The following is a 10,693-nucleotide window of genomic DNA, read 5'->3' as shown; positions in this document are numbered from 1 at the left end:
ACACTCTGTACAGTCACTTTACACACTCTGTACCATCACTTTACACACTCTGTACCATCACTTTACACACTCTGTACCATCACTTTACACACACTGTACCGTCACTTTACACACTCTGTACAGTCACTTTACACACTCTGTGTAGTCACTTTACACACTCTGTATAGTCACTTTACACACTCTGTATAGTCACTTTACACACTCTGTATAGTCACTTTACACACTCTGTATAGTCACTTTACACACTCTGTACATTCACTTTACACACTCTGTACATTCACTTTACACACTCTGTACAGTCACTTTACACACTCTGTATAGTCACTTTACACACACTGTACAGTCACTTTACACACTCTGTACTGTCACTTTACACACTCTGTACAGTCACTTTACACACTCTATATAGTCACTTTACACACTCTGTATAGTCACTTTACACACTCTGTCAAATGGTATTTAAAATTTCCCTGTAGCTATTTTTACTGATGTTGATGAGGGTAATGGTGGTTATTTGGTATATCTTGATTTACAGAAGGCTTTTGACAAAGAGCAGTGAAGAAAATTATCTCTGTGAATGTTAAGGATAACTTAGCTCAGTGGATTAAAGCATGGTTAGAGAAGATGAAGATGCTGCTGATTTACAAAAGGATTTAGATCATTTAGCAAGCTGGACAAATAAATGGCAGATGGGTTTTAATTATAATAAATGCAAGATAATGCATTTGAATTATAAGTATAATTTGGATGGGAATAACCTTAACAGTGTCATGAAAGTAAGGGATCTTGGTGTAATAGTCAATCAGTCTCTAAAGTCATCCAAGCTATGTGCTGTTGCTAGTGGTAGGGCAAATAGGATTTTAAGTTGTATCTACAGAGGTAATACATGTGGGTTATTATAATTTTAGTATAATTTGGATGGAACTAACCTTAACAGGTATGGACCTTGGTGTAGTGGTTAATCAGTCTCTTAAACCATTCAAGTGCATGCTGTTGCTAGAAGTAGGGCAAGTATGATTTTAGATTGTATCTAAAGAAATATTGAATACAAGTCTAAAAGAGGTTATAATTTCACTGTAGAGGTTACTGGTTTGGCCATATTTGGAGTGTTGTGTTCAGTCTTGGGCTCCTTACCTTAGGAAAGACATTGAATAGTTAGAAAGAGTTCAGAGAAGGGTTACTAGAATGGTGCCTGGGATGGAGGGGTTGTCATAAGAGGAGGGGCTGAAATCTCTCAAATTGTTTTCCTTGAAAAAAAGAAGAGTTAGAGGGGGATCTGATTGAGGTGTTTAAGATTGTAAAGTGAACTGATAGTGTGGATGCATCATCTTTTTTCATATTTAACAATGATAATAGTAGAACTAGGGGACACAACTATAAATTTTGGCAAGGTAGGAGTCATCTTCAGCTAAGACAGTTTCATTTTTCTAACAGGGTGGTTGGCCTTTGGATATGGGTTGCCTTCAGATGTTGTAGAGGCAGTAAGTTTAAGTGAGTTTAAGAAAAAGCTTGTTGAGTATATGAATGATAAGAGCTGGCTTTAAGATTTTATTTTTAAATTTTTTTTATTTGGTTTAGAGGTTGGAACAGCCGAGATGGACCAATAGGTCCTATGTTGCCTCAAAACATTATGTTATGTTATAGCGTGCAGTCTACACAGACACTATCATCATCACTGTTTTAACTTTAATTTATTTGCATATTAAATAATGCTTTTAACCTAATAAAGTACAAAATACCATTAAATAATGTTTTGGGGGCAAATATAATTGGAATGAAATAAATTCCAACAATCAAAACTAGCACAATTATAACCTAAATTTAAGGTACTCTTTTGGAACACTCAACTTATTAAATTATTATTATTTGCTGAACAAAAACATGTATAGATATAAATTATTTAGCAAGAAATTATGTTTTAGTAAATCATTCAAATGGTGATGATAATAGTATCTATGTAGGCTGTATGCTACAGTGTAAATATCTTTATAGACTGCATGCTATAGTAGCACTCAAAAACATTCAAGGAATGATAATTTTTGAGCAAATATAAGCCAATGATTTTGGTTGGGCAGTGGCAGAAAATTCTGAAAACATTGATATGTGTTATTTACAGGCAAAACTGTGCAGAATGCATATGAAAATTTGTTTCATTTTTCTTTGAGAATTATAGTAAACAAATGTTACAAAATAACAATATATATCAATTCCAAAATATTTCTAAGTAAAAATATTATTGAATTAAAGTCAGAATTATTATTTCTACTTAACTTTTGAAATCTGATATGCAGGTGTGCAATAAAAACCTGAAAGGTGCTAACCAGTCTAAAAAGAGTTAACAGGATTAACTGTAATACTGATAGCTTTTGTGCAAAGTTTATGCAACTCTTTACTAGAGACTGCAACCAACAAAATCATGGTCCCAATAATCAGTTGGTCAACTGGTAATTCTTGAGATAAAGAATAACTTGTTAATAATGAGTATTATGTAACATATAATATGTTCCTCCCAAAATAAATCATTTCATTATTCTAAAAAGCCATTGTTTGCCAACTTATCATTATTATTGGCATAATGTGTTTCCTTACTAAGGAACTTGGTGGTATTTTAAAGATTGGTTCAATAGGTATATGGTTGTGAAGAGCTACATTTGATCTCAAATTTAACTTTAAAATAGAATTTATAGCATTTCTGTATTTTATGAGCATTTTCCACATACACCTCAGTTTCAGACACCAATCATATGAGAATTATTCACATTCTTATACATTAGATTGGCACCCACAAAATAAAAGTATTTAAAAATCCTCCCTGACCAGAATTTGAACCTAGGAGTTTTGATTCAGACTAGTTTCCTGAGGACAAAGCTTTACCAACTGAGCTATGAAAACTCTAAACCATAGCAGATAACTGACCATTACATAACCTCCCAACACCAACAAGAAAACCTGGAATTATTATACTGCCAATAGAAAACGTTATATGCAGAATGTACATCATGGCAACACTAAACAAAGTATGTGCATAGATATGTATTTTATCATCTAATCAGCTCAGATGACATTAGGAGTGAGATAACTACTAACTGGTTGCTGATATATTTGCTTGGGGCTTTGAATTCTAGTACATCAGTTTGTAGAATATTGTCTCAGAACATCAGCATAACCCAAGCATTATATGTTCAAACCTTGCTTAGAGCAGAATGTTAAAAATTCTGCCTTAAACAAGGTTTGCGCATATAATGTTTGGATCATGTTCTGAGACAATGTTCTACTAACTGAAGTACTAGGATTCAAAGTACCAAGCATATGATATCCATTTCATCACAATGTAGGCAGTAATAAACAACTTCATTAATTCAGACTAATATTAACAACTCACATGAGCATGATACTTTTCTAGCATTTGGTCATCTAAAACTATAACCAAGAATCCGAGGCATGTATTCATAGTAATTAACTAAAAAATAATAGCAATACTACTTTACTCACTTTTTTCCTTTCCTTGTTGATTTGAAAATCTTTGTTTTCTGGCAATGTCCTTAAATTCACAGCAGCTTTTATTTTCTGTCTTGGCATTATTAAATTTTCCTGGTTTTTTTTCAATACATACATATACCTCCACATTACTTCATTCATTTAATAATTTGAAACATTTCTGTACATTTAAAGTTAAGGCAATGTCCAATGTATATGGTGTGTCACACAATCTGTAAAATAAAAACAAAAACATATGAAAGCTCAAACTGAAGCTATATTTCCATATTAATTGTCATAAGACTATCTTATAAAATTAACTATCTAAAAACCTTTGTAACAATCATAAGTTCCTTCATGACATGATTTTTTTCATATTCTGTTAAAGTGAAAAAAAAGGTTGATTTTGAAAAATTCAAGAATGTTGTAATGGAGGATAAAGCAGTTCAAGTGGCAACATCCTGGTTCCCCACATCATTATATAAATCAGTTCAAGAGGCAAGGTGATGTGTAATTAAGTCTGTACATCTAGGGTGATAATAAAAAATGAATGTAATTTCTTTCAACAATCTGTTGAGCTCTACCTGCTTGACAATCTACTTCAATTCTATATCAAGCAGCCCTAATGGATGTGGTACATCCTGGTTCCCCACATCATTATATAAATCCAAGTCACATAATTCACACTTCAACTCTTCTAGCTGGTCTTCTATGTCTGTCTACAATTCTTTGGTTATCACTTTTCCATTCTCTGCTTTACTCATTCTTAGGTCATTCCTTTACTCCATTTTATCAGTACCTCCTATACTTTGTTCAAGTGGTATATCCTCTTGTTTTTTATTCTCATCTATTTTAAGCACCTTCTTTTCTGTAATTCCTACATTTTCTAGATCATAATCTTAATCAAAACCTTCCTTGTACTCTTGACAACTGTTTATGCAAATAATGTTGAATATCTGGAATTGTGATTTCACAAGTGGCCACACTCAATTTTACCTCATATTTTTGTAGAAAATCCTTTCTCAATATTACTGTAAAGTTGGGGAACTTGAGAACATAAAAGTTATGCAAAAACTGTCTCCCTTGCAAGTTGAAAAATAATGAAATCACACTATCAACTGGATATTCTTGTGAGTTAATCAATACCATCTTCAGATCAATAATTTCCTATTGGTTAATCCAGAAACCAGGAAATTACTGATCATAGAAATAGAGGCACCACTTTCCATAAAAAATATATAATGTTTTCCTTTTATACTTACTGTAGAGAAAAATGTAACATCGCCAAAAGTGTTTACCTTCTGAAATGATAGGGATCTCCTCTTTGCACAGATGAGAGAATATCCACATTAGAAATTTTCCATCAGCTCATTTCCCTGACCCATCTTACCATAATAGAAACATCAACCTCTCATAGAAGAATATCTGCCTCTGAAATAATTAACTGACTCCTCTTGCCTTACATCATTATCTCCAAGTTACCATCAAATCATGGGTCCTAGTAATTAATTCAGCGGTTGTTGCAGGCATTCCTACACTGTTTAATAAAATTTAATATTTATCACATTCATGACTCAAGATTAGTTTAACCTGTTCCACTAGGAGTTGTTTTAATGCTTTAATATTCCTAAGATTTTAATTACAAAAGCAGGCAATGTTTCATCCTTGTGTAAAGTTTCATACAGTATTTTATATAGGTTTTCCTCAAAGGTGTTCTTTAAAAAAGCTTGTTGAAATCTGCACTCAAAATCCATCTACATACCAAAGACTGATCTCATGACTACAAACCAGTCATAAAAAAAAAGACCTTTTAAACAGTTGACAACCCTTTTTAACATAACATCACCTGGCAGACAATTTATTGTTTTATAAACGTTGTACTCATAAAGCCATTGATCTGAAGAAATGTCACCTGAATCAGACAAAATAGGTGGTTCATGAGTATATTTTTAATTCATGCAGCAAATTTCTTGAATATCAGAATTTGGCAATATGGATCATTTAAATTATGAGCACTAGAATGAATAAAAGTACTTGTAGGTTCAGTGGAAAAACACAAGGATTCCCTAGTAATTGTATGTACTTTAGACTATCTGCAATGGTCATGGGTAAAACACTTGTATCTCTAAGTTTCAATTATAGTTGCAACATTTAAGATTTTTATAAATAAAACAAATCTTCATTTGTAACTTTATCCTTCTGTCTGTCTTTGCCAATCAACAAAATGTTTCGCTGGAACTCCATGACCATTTCCAACAAACTGATTAACAAAAGTACATTTTTTGGAATTAAAAATATAAGTAACAACTCATGTACTTTAATTCTAAATGTGTACAAACAATTCCTATGAAATGTATTACCAAAACCAACAATATTTTACTCCATATTTTCTGAGAAAGAAGAAAAATTCAAATTAGAACACAATATTCCAGTAGTTGGTTTACTCAAATTACTGTCAATTTCCAGTCTTAATACAGAAAATTTCATCTATACTTAGTATACAACTAGATTGATCCCTGTTCACACCATTTTATCATTCCTAATGAAGACTCAACTGGAATATTATCATCTCCAGCAGTGTAGTTGAGTCCATCAAACTAACTGAAATCAGTACCACCGAACAAAGTGGTTGGCCTTTGGAATGGGTTGCCTTCGGATGTTGTAGTGACAGTAAATTTAAGTGAGTTTAAGAGAAAGCTTGATAAGTATATGAATGATAAGGGCTGGCTTTATTTTTTTTATTTAATAACAGTTTTAGTTTAGCTTAGAGGATGGTGGTTATGAGGTCAGTCGAATTGACCGATCCAGTTTTGAGATTAGGGTAGAGAAAAGAACATATAATCTACAAGGATTTAGTGGAAAAAAAACGTTTGAAATGCTTTTAGGAGGTTTTAGGGATTACACAAAGGAAATTTGAGATTTTTGAGATGACAAAAAGTATTTTTAATTTTAACATGAAAATTTAATTTGCACACGGACTATTCAAAACAAATACTCAATATATTCATGGACAAAACTTATTATTTTAGTAAAGTACTTCACTAAGAAATATGACTTTTTGTACGTGAAAGACTTGTAATATCAACTGAAAGACTGCCAAATTGTTTGAAGTTATACACACTATATTGAAAGTTAGAAGTATTAAATTTATGTCAACTTTAAACGAGTACAGAAGGTCACGTGACTCAGTCAAATCGACAGACCCCGTGTTGAAAGAGTTAAAACAAATGGAATAAGAAGCTAGTAGGAGCTTCAATGGATAATTTTGGAAGTTATCAGAGAAAATCCTTATTACAGAAATTGGAAATATGAGGTTAAGAAATAATCCTGGAAGTATGTCTCTGAAATGCATACCTACAACTTCTTTTTCAGTATCCTGTATACTGTACATTATCTACTTTCCTCTACTATGAAATGTTGTTAAATCAAGAATGAAGGGTAAAATAACAAATAGTTGACATCTCTGATAACATATACACAATACCATGTTAAATGGTACTTGTAAAAGGTCACGGCATACATACTATGACCACCACCTGTGCATATAGGGTTAAAAAAGTACATAACTATCAAACAGCTTTTAGTACTCCATTTCACCTTCAGTCTTGAACTTATCTATTTGTTATTAATACTCCTAAATTAAATGTAATAGCAATTAAGCTAATATTTTTTCTTATTATTCATGATTCTATTATCTATCTTTAAGTAAGATATTTAGCTTTTAAACTTTATTTATCTTGTTATGCTCAATCTTTTCTTTTCTGAGCTTCCTTGTCAATTTATTTATATCCACATTCCTAAAATTCCTCACTACAACAAACAATTAGTTAATCTATTAATAATTATTGTCTTTAGAGTTTCCTCAAACATCCTATTACCAAGCCTGCTTAAATGGAGCCCATCTATGGCATACAATATATCCTTACCAAGAAAATTATCCAACTTATTGCTCGGCACATAACATAACATAGTGTTTTGGGACAACATGGGACCTATTGGACCATCTGGGCTGTTCCATCCTCTTAACTAAATCAGAATAATTTCAAAAAATAAATAAATCTTAAGGCCAGCCCTTATAACATCCCAGGCACCATTCTAGTAACCCTTCTCTGAACCCTTTCCAACAATTCAATGTGTTTCTTAAGGTAAAAAGCTTGTAATTCAGAGGAGCTGCTAGAAAAGATTTTGTAGGATTCCTTCTGAAATTTAGGGATAGAAATAGACATGTGGCCTTCTTTGGAGTGCTCTTTTGTGTTAGGTGTGGGAAAAAACTACTTAACTTAAATGAAATATTATCTGAATGACAGTATTAATTCTGAGCTGGTTAAGAAAAGATTAGGAAGTTTAAAAATGATAAGGCTCCTGGGCCAGATAATATTTCCCAAAGGGTTTTGAAGGAGGTTAAAGATTGGATATGTGAGCTACTACTATTTTTGTCAGTCTTTGAATAGTGGGCAGATACCAGAGGATTAGAAGTTAGCTAATATAACTTCTCTTTTCAAAGGAGGTAATAAAAATTGTCCCAGTAATTATAAACCCATTAGTCTTACATCAGTTGTGGGAAAAGTTTTGGAAAGTCTGTTGAAAGATGTTTTGCAAATTCATTTAACAAAGTTTAGAATTTTATTTTCATTCAAACTGGATTAATGCCACAAGTGGGGTACCTCAGGGCTCAATCTTAGAACATTTGCTTTTTTGATTTACATCAATAACCTATATGAAGGAATGGTCAATAAATTACTTAAGTTTGCTGACAATACTAAGGTCTTGGGTGTTGCTGTCTGTGAGGAGGATGTTGTTGCTTTACAAAAGGATTTAGATCATTTATTGAGTTTGGCAAATAAATGGCAGATGGGTTTTAATTATAATAAATGCAAGATAATGCATGTGGGTTATCATAGTTTGAATTATAAGTGTAATTTGGATGGAACTAACCTTAACAGGTATGGACCTTGGTGTAGTGGTTAATCAGTCTCTTAGGCCATTCAAGTGCATGCTGTTGCTAGTAGTAGGTCAAGTATGATTTTAGAGAAATATTGAATACAAGTCTAAATGAGGTTACAATTTCACTGTAGAGGTTACTGGTTTGGCCATATTTGAAGTATTGTGTCCAGTCTTGGGCTGCTTATCTTAGGAAGGACATTGAATTGTTGAAAAGAGTTCAAAGGAGGGTCACTAGAATGGGGTCTGGGATGAAGGGGATGCCATACGAGGAGAGGCTGAAATCTCTCAAATTGTTTTGTCTTGAAAAAAGAAGAGTTGGGAGGGATCTGTTTGAGGTGTTTAAAATAATTAAGGAAATTGATGGTGTTGATGTATCATCTTTATTCATATTTAACAGTGAAAATAGTAGGACTATGGGTCACAAATATAAATTTTGGAAGGGTAGGAGCCATCTTCAGCCAAGACATTTATATTTTTCCAACAGGGTAGTTAGTTGGCCTTTAGAATGTTGTGGAGGCACTAATTTTAAGTGAGTTTAACTTTATGAGAAAGCTTAATAACTAAATGAATGTTAAGTGCTAGCTTTGAGGCTTTTCTCTTTTTTTTAATATATTTTTTTACATAATCGTTTAGTTTAGAGGATTGGACAGTCTAGATGGACCAGTATGTCCCTAAACATTATGTTACGTTATTCTCAATGTGGTAACAATATTTGGAAACATTGGAAGTTCTTTATTTTGCATTGGCATTTTTGAGAGCTCGTAATTATGTCTAAAACGGCCACATCCAGGGGCACTTATGCCATAGATTTTCAGAAATCTCATCGTACACCTAGCAGTAAAATAATTTTACCAAAAAAATCAATGTCACATGTCAGACCGCTCACGAAACACTTAACATAACATAACGTTTTGGGACAATATTGGACTTATTGTTCCATCTCGGCTATTTCATCCTTTAAACTAAAATAATTAAAAAAAAAGTCTTAGTCTTATCATTCATCTGCAGAATAGTGCGATCAGCGTTTTACCTTGTATCCTCATTACATATAATATTCCAACCAGACGTCTAGACCTAAGATTTTTACATTACATTCAGTAAATCAAATTCAGTCATTTCCTCTCACCTAGCATTAACATCTTCACAAAACTAAGTTAATAATAGGGATAGTAAAGCGGGTTCTCCCCTGTGTAAAGCCATTTAATTCTAACTTTAAGTATCTGATAAAATTTGAACTATTATCAAATTTTATATTTTTAGAACTAAAATGAATTTTAAACGGGAATTTTTCTTTGAAATTTTGAAAGATTTTCCTTATTATGTTTGAGCTCATGCTGTCAGTACGTAAAATAAACATTTTCAAATATCTATTCCACAATGCTAAGCACGCGTCACTTACAATTCTCTAGTCTCTGTCCCCTCCATGTGACTTATTCAAGTTATTGTACCAGCTTCTGGAGATTTCACATATGATCTGTGTTTCTGCCACAATTCAATGTTAATGAAAGTTGCAATCTTGATCAAATTTAGTTTTGACGATGCGGGAAAGAAGTTACTTAAGAGATAAATACGTACCTGTTTAAAGTAAATTTTAATTCTACTTCTAGAAATGTAAATTCAAATCAAGTAGATTTATCTCTGTAAATTGTATGTGTAAACTGGAAAAAGAATACGTAAATTTTAAAGGAAGTGGAAACAATTAACATAAAAAGAAACCTAAAATATTGTCAAGTCTCCGTTCGTTAGTTAATTTTTCCGTAACTTCGTTCCGACGAAACTTTAGCGACACAAGTTCTTTCTTAAATAAAACTGGTTTATTCTTTCTGAATATAACTTTGCGATACACTTAATTTCAATAGTCGCGCTATAACAAACGCTTTAATTCTCAACGAACGTCTCCCACGTGCTCAACTACAACAATACTCAGTTCAATTACACACTCTCTGACTGCAGTTCAATTACTCATTGCCCCGTCACGTTAAGACCGTCTTATATATACCAGCATACCCCCAATCTAGTAGTCTCCCGATAATTCACGAAGGTTCGAGAAGGATGTGGCGTGATACTAGTCACGTGACCTCGCTCACGCAACAAATTGATATACTCAATAGCAGAACAGGCAGAAAAAATCATTCAGTGTTAAGAAACGGAACTGACTAAAATGTTGTTATTCATGTTGTTGAGACATAAATTAATAATTTAAGAAAAGCAAATAACTGAAATGATAATAACGAAATTGAATGGAAACTGAAAATAGCTACTACTTGCAAAA

The 10,693-nt window shown here is 32.6% G+C and overlaps 1 long non-coding RNA gene across 4 annotated transcripts in view; it reads right to left on the bottom strand.

The window, feature by feature from the left end:
* The window catches only part of LOC106473273, an 18,423-nt gene extending 8,339 nt beyond the window's left edge, over positions 1-10,084 (bottom strand). The window contains exons 1-2 of one of the 4 annotated variants that reach the window (XR_002613645.1): positions 9,997-10,084; positions 3,493-3,710 (exon numbers count right to left, since the gene is read on the bottom strand). This is a non-coding gene — a long non-coding RNA (uncharacterized LOC106473273). Of the gene's footprint in view, positions 1-3,492; positions 3,711-9,451; positions 9,601-9,820; positions 9,975-9,996 lie in introns of those variants that run through there. The other 3 variants (XR_001291665.2, XR_001291666.2, XR_002613646.1) reach the window with 3 other exon arrangements.
* Positions 10,085-10,693: the final 609 nt, after the last annotated feature.

Source organism: Limulus polyphemus, unplaced genomic scaffold (genome assembly GCF_000517525.1).
Source record: "Limulus polyphemus unplaced genomic scaffold, Limulus_polyphemus-2.1.2 Scaffold6031, whole genome shotgun sequence".
Lineage (NCBI taxonomy): Eukaryota > Metazoa > Arthropoda > Merostomata > Xiphosura > Limulidae > Limulus > Limulus polyphemus.
The sequence above is the reverse complement of the archived record's forward strand: the minus strand, read 5'-3'. Positions and strand labels throughout refer to the sequence as shown.